The following is a 6,024-nucleotide window of genomic DNA, read 5'->3' as shown; positions in this document are numbered from 1 at the left end:
GCTATGAGCCATGCATGCGTTTGACCCTCGGATTGCCAGAATCTCATCTAGCCACGGGCAAGCTGCCTCACCCATAGCCAGTTTTTCCAAGTATTGGACTGCTTCCAATTCTTCAAACCCCACATACGAGTTTAGTGCACAGGAGTCAAAGCAGATTTTCAGATTTCAAAGTTTTGTCACTTTGGTACCTTTTTTGATGTGAGCAACATTAGCATAAAACTCTTTGACCAAATGCTCATTTGCATCTAGAACGCTGTGGGTGAACCACTTCCAACCTTTTCACTCTTGGAATTGTCAGAGGACATTGGGATTGTGCTTGTTCAAGTTTTTCATCAAGAATTGTCGCTCAAAAGTGAGCGACCTTTCTGACCACCATTCTCTAAACTTTGCAAAGGCATTGGCACTGACAAATCTATCTTCCCATATCTCTGGCAGCTGATGAGGATTCATCCACCAAGTGGAATCTACACGGGATTTATTGTGATTGGGCTTCTGGCTATGATTGCACGGAATTACCCTCAGAAGCATCCCCAAATGGGATATACTCACTGGTCTCTGAGGTATCTGGGGCTCTATGGGTTGTAGCTTTCTTGGTTATTGCTCTTTGAAGTGCTACCGGGAGGTTGCTTTTGCCTCGACCCCGGCCTCGGGAGGGTTCTGCCCTCCCTTTTGACATATCTCCCTTGCCTCTTGATCTAACTGTTGTCTACAACACATAATAAGTAATAGGAATCAGTCAGACTTGAACTTGTAGTGTATATAGAACCATATTTGAAAGTTGTAGTAAAGCAGTCTCAAAAGAGACAGTGCGGACCTCACAAAAATGAGTGCGACCGTAGAGCCAAAAGGGCGGACCGCACAATTTTGAGTGCGGTTGTTGAGCCCCAAGTTCAGACTACTGGGGTCTCTAATGCTTTATTAGTGCGGACCGCACAAAAATGAGTTCATCCGCACAAGTCCACTGCGGACCGCACAATTTTGAGTGCGTCCACACAAGTCATGCACACTGATGCCCTAGCTCAAAGAGTTACGAACCGCACAAAAGTGTGAGTGGACGCAAAGCTCAAAGTGCGGACCGCACAAAAGTGAGTGCGACTACACAATTTGAATGTTACGGGCAGTGACTTAGGGTTCATGCAATATTTTCACAATTTAAATGTGGTTTGAACAATTAAACATGTTTGGCTAGTTACCCAGGCCCCAATTAATATTTAATATGCTACCCACATGATCTAAGCAAAAATGACTAACTATTGACATATTTAGGCTTGAAAAATTAACTTAAGACAAAAGAACTAAGCTAAGAACAGATGAAAAATCTAAAGAAGGAATGAGCATACCATTAAGGAGTGATACAGGTGAAAATCTAGGAGATCAAATGCGAGAAGATTCAGAGCTAATGGAGTGCATTGTAGTTGCGTATGGTGTTGGGAGTTCAGGGGTCGTAAAGTGTAAAAAAATGAGAAAGGCTATATTTATACTTTTGACCCGTCGGGCACAAAATTTACTTGAATGCAGATGCACAATTTTGAGTGCGGTCCGCACTCTTTACCTGTCCGGAGAAGAAGTTCTGTGGTCTGCACATAAATGAGTGCGGTCGCAAAATTTATGTGGACCGCATAATTTTGTGTACAGGCCAAACTTCAGAGATCGTGCATTTTTTCCCTTCCACTTGTGCGACTGCACACAGAATTTTGTGGCCGCAGAATGTTAGTGCAGTCTGCATAATTCTAGTGCGGTCCGCACTTTTTGTGACACTTAGCCAAGTTTCTTGCACAGTTACTGCAATGCACACCCATTCCTGCATACTCTCCAAAACTAGTTAGCACAAAACCAAGCCTATCTAATCTAAAGAAGAAAAACAAGAAAAATAAAAAAATACATCGGTTGCCTCCCAAGAAGCACTTGATTTAACGTCACGACATGATGCGAATTACCAATTATGTGGAATGGAGAACCGCCACAATGTGTCCATCATCAACCTTGCCAAGATAATGCTTAACCCAATGCCCATTGACTCTAAACACCTCATTGTTATTATTTTTCAAATCTAGAGCATCAAATGGGGATTACATTCACCATTTAAAAGGGAGCACTCCATTTTGATTTCAACTTGCCCAGAAACATCCGTAGCCAGGAATTGAACAAAAGCACAAGATGACCCTCCTTAAATTCCTTGTTGTGGATATACTTGTCATGGAGGTATTTCATCTTTTCCTTGTAAAGGGACGAACTGTTGTAGGCATGATACCGGAATTCATCACCTCATTCAATTGTGCCACTCTAAGGTTTGCAACGACATCCCATTCAAGATTAAGCTTCTTCAATGCCCAGATGGCCTTATGTTCAAGTTCAATCGGAAGATGACACGCCTCCCCAAACACCAATCAATATGGAGACATCCCAATCGGCATCTTGTAGGCCGTCCTATAAGCCCAAAGAACATCATCAAGTTTTCTTGACCAATCCGTTCGGTTGGCATTCACAGTCTTTGACAAAATACTTTTGATCTCCCTGTTGGAGACTTCAACTTGTTCGTTTGCTTGAGGATGGTAGGGTTTGAGACTTTGTGAGTGACACCATACTTAGTGAGTAAGGTATCAAAAGCCCGGTTGCAAAAATGCAAACCCCATCACTGATAACGGCCCTTGGGGTCCCAAACCTTGTAAAGATGTTCTTTTCCAGAATGCCACCACACTTCGAGCTTCATTGTTGGGAAAAGCCACGACTTTAACCCATTTTGACACATAGTCCACAACTACAAAAATATAAGTATTCCCACGGAGCTCATGAACGGTCCCATGAAATCAATCCCCTACACATCAAAAATATCAATTTCCAAGATGGTGGTGAGGGGCATCTCATTCTTCTTAGAAATTCCACTAGCTCTTTGGCATTCATCACAACGCTTGACAAGCTCATTACCGTCCTTGTAGAGAGTAGGCCAATATAATCAACAACTCAAAACTTTCATTGCCATTCTCACTCTACCATGGTGACCACCATACGGTGAAGAGTGGTAAGCCTTAAGAATTCCTATTTTTCCTTCCTCCGGCACACATCACCGGATCACAACATCGGCACATATCCGGAAAAGATACGGCTTATCCCAATAATAATCAAGGCTATCCCGTTTGAGCTTCTTCCTTTAGTTTGAACCGAACTCATTCGGTACAATACCGGTCACAAGATAATTGGCCATATCGGAAAACCACGGTATCCCGGTCATTGAAATGGCTAGGAGTTATTCATCAAGAAATGAATCATTAATATCAAGGTTATAATTTGGCCTCCCCTCCTCCTCTAATCGGGACAAGTGGTCCGCCACTTGATTTTCACAACCCTTGCGGTCTTGAATCTCTAGATAAAATTCTTGCAAAAGAAGCACCCACCACATTAACCTTGCCTTAGAATCTTTCTTTCTCATCAAATACTGAAGCGCTGCATGGTCGGTATGAACAACTAACTTTGTACCCCTCAAATGCGGGCGAAACTTCTCCATAGCAAAAACAATAGCAAGTAGCTCTTTTTCGGCCACTGTGTAGTTGACTTGGGCATCATTCATGGTCTTGCTAGCATAGTAGATCAGATGGAAGATTTTATTGATTCTTTGCCCCAACCGCTCCATCACTAGCATCACACATGAGCTAGAAAGGCAAGCTCCAATCCGGTGTGGTATTAATAGGAGTAGTAGTCAACTTGAACTTAAGAAATTCGAATGTCTTCATACAATCTTCATTGAAATAGAACTTGGCATCCTTCTCCAAAAGTTTGCACAAGGGGTTCACCACTTTGGAAAAATCCTTGATGAATCGGCGATAGAACCCCGCATGACCCAAGAAGCTCCTTACTCCTTTCATAGAAGTAGGGGGAGTGAGTTTGGAGATCACCTAAATTTTAGCTTTATCTACCTCAATACCATGCTTTGAAATTTTGTGGCTGAGGACTATGCCTTCCTCGACCATGAAGTGACACTTCTGCCATTTCAACACCAAATTTGTCTCCTTATATCTAGCCAATACTCTACCCAATTGTTCAAACAATCTTCAAACGAATTCCCAACCATAGAAAAATAATCCATAAAGACCTCAAGAATATCCTCCGCCTTGTTGATGAAAATAGCCATCATATAGTATTGAAAAGTTGCCGGTGCATTACACAAACCAAATGGCATCCTCAAGAATGCGAAAGTACCATAGGGACAAGTGAAAGTGGTCTTCTCTTGGTCCTCAGAAGCAATAAGAATTTGATTGTATCCGGAATATCTATCAAGGAAGCAATAAAAAACACGTCCAGCCAACCTATCAAGCATTTGATCAAGAAATGGAAGCGTGAAATGATCTTTCCGAGTGACTTTGTTGAGCTTCCTATAATCCATGCATACTCTCCACTCGGAAACGGTTCTTGTGGGGATCAATTCATTCTTGTCATTTGTTACCACAGTCATGCCACCGTTCTTTGGAACACATTGCACCGGCGAGGTCCAAGAGCTATCGGAGATGTGGTACACAACCCCAGCATCCAACCACTTAATAATCTCGTTCTTCCCCACCTCTTGCATTGCTTTATTTAGCCTTTTTTAATGTTAAACAGAGGGTTTGTCACACTCATCCAAAATAATCTTGTGCATACAAAAGGTAGGACTTATGCCTCAGATATCCGCCAATGTCTATGCGATTGCACTTTTTCTCCTTTGCAGCACCTCCAATGTGGACTCTACCTGCATGTTAGTCAAGCATGAAGAAAGAATATACAATAAAGTAGAAGAAGGGACAAGGAATTCATACCTGAGATGCGGAGGCAATGGCTTTAACTCCAAGGTAGGAGGCTCCTCGATTGAGGGTTTCATTGGAGGAGTCTTCCGACTTTCAAGATCCAAAGATATCTTGCGGGGTTCATAAGTCTAGGAACCCATGCCTTGCAATGCATTCACACATTCCACATAACTATCACTCTCCTCATCATTAACAAGGTTAAGCAAAACAACTTCCAATTTGTCCTCAACATTTATTGTGGCACTAGCATCATCAACTATCACGTCGGTCACCAAATCCAAAAACAAACAAACTTCATTACTATTTGGTTGCCTCATTGATTTGCACACATGGAAGACCATCTTTTCGTCACCCACTCAGAAAGTAAGCTCATCGGCTTCCACATCAACTAGAGCCTTTCCCGTGGAAAGGAAAGGTCTACCCAAAATGATAGGCACCTCATAGTCTACTTCATAATCAAGTATCACAAAGTCGGCTGGGAGGATGAACTTGTCAACTCGAACCAACACATTATCAATAATACCCAATGGCCTCTTCACAAAGCCCGCAACTTGAGTTTTACTACCCTTGCGGTCTTGAATCTCTAGATCAAACTCTTGCAAGAGAAGTACCCACCACATTAACCTTGCCTTAGAATCTTTCTTGCTCATCAAATACCGAAGGGTCGCATGGTCGATGTGAACAACCACCTTTGTACCCATCAAATACGGGCAGAACTTCTTCATAGCATAAACAAAAGCAAGTAGCTATTTTTTGGTCACTATGTAGTTGACTTGGGCATTATTCATGGTCTTACTAGCATAGTAGACTGGAAGGAAGATTTGACTGATTCTTTTCCCTAACACCGCTCCAACCGCTACATCACTAGCGTCACAAATGAGATTAAAAGGAAAGCTCCAATCTGGTGCAGTATTAATAGGAGTAGTAGTCAACTTGAACTTAAGCAATTCGAATGCCTTCATACAATCTTCATTTAAATGGAACTTGGCATCCTTCTCCAAAAGTTTGCACAAGGGGTTCACCACTTTGGAAAAATCCTTGATGAATCAGCGATAGAACCCCGCATGACCCAAGAAGCTCTTCACTCCCTTCACAGAAGTAGGGGGGATGTTACACCCCATGTGTTTGTAGGTGAAAGTACGGCATAAGTAAATTGGTGAAAGCTCGGAAAGGAAATGTTACATCCCGTATTTGCGTACGTTAAAGTTTCATCGTAAGTTAATCGACATAAGTTTGGGAAGGAAATTAT

The sequence above is a fragment of the Nicotiana sylvestris genome, chromosome 6, assembly GCF_000393655.2.
Source record: "Nicotiana sylvestris chromosome 6, ASM39365v2, whole genome shotgun sequence".
Classification (NCBI taxonomy): domain Eukaryota; kingdom Viridiplantae; phylum Streptophyta; class Magnoliopsida; order Solanales; family Solanaceae; genus Nicotiana; species Nicotiana sylvestris.
Note: the sequence above shows the minus strand (reverse complement) of the source record.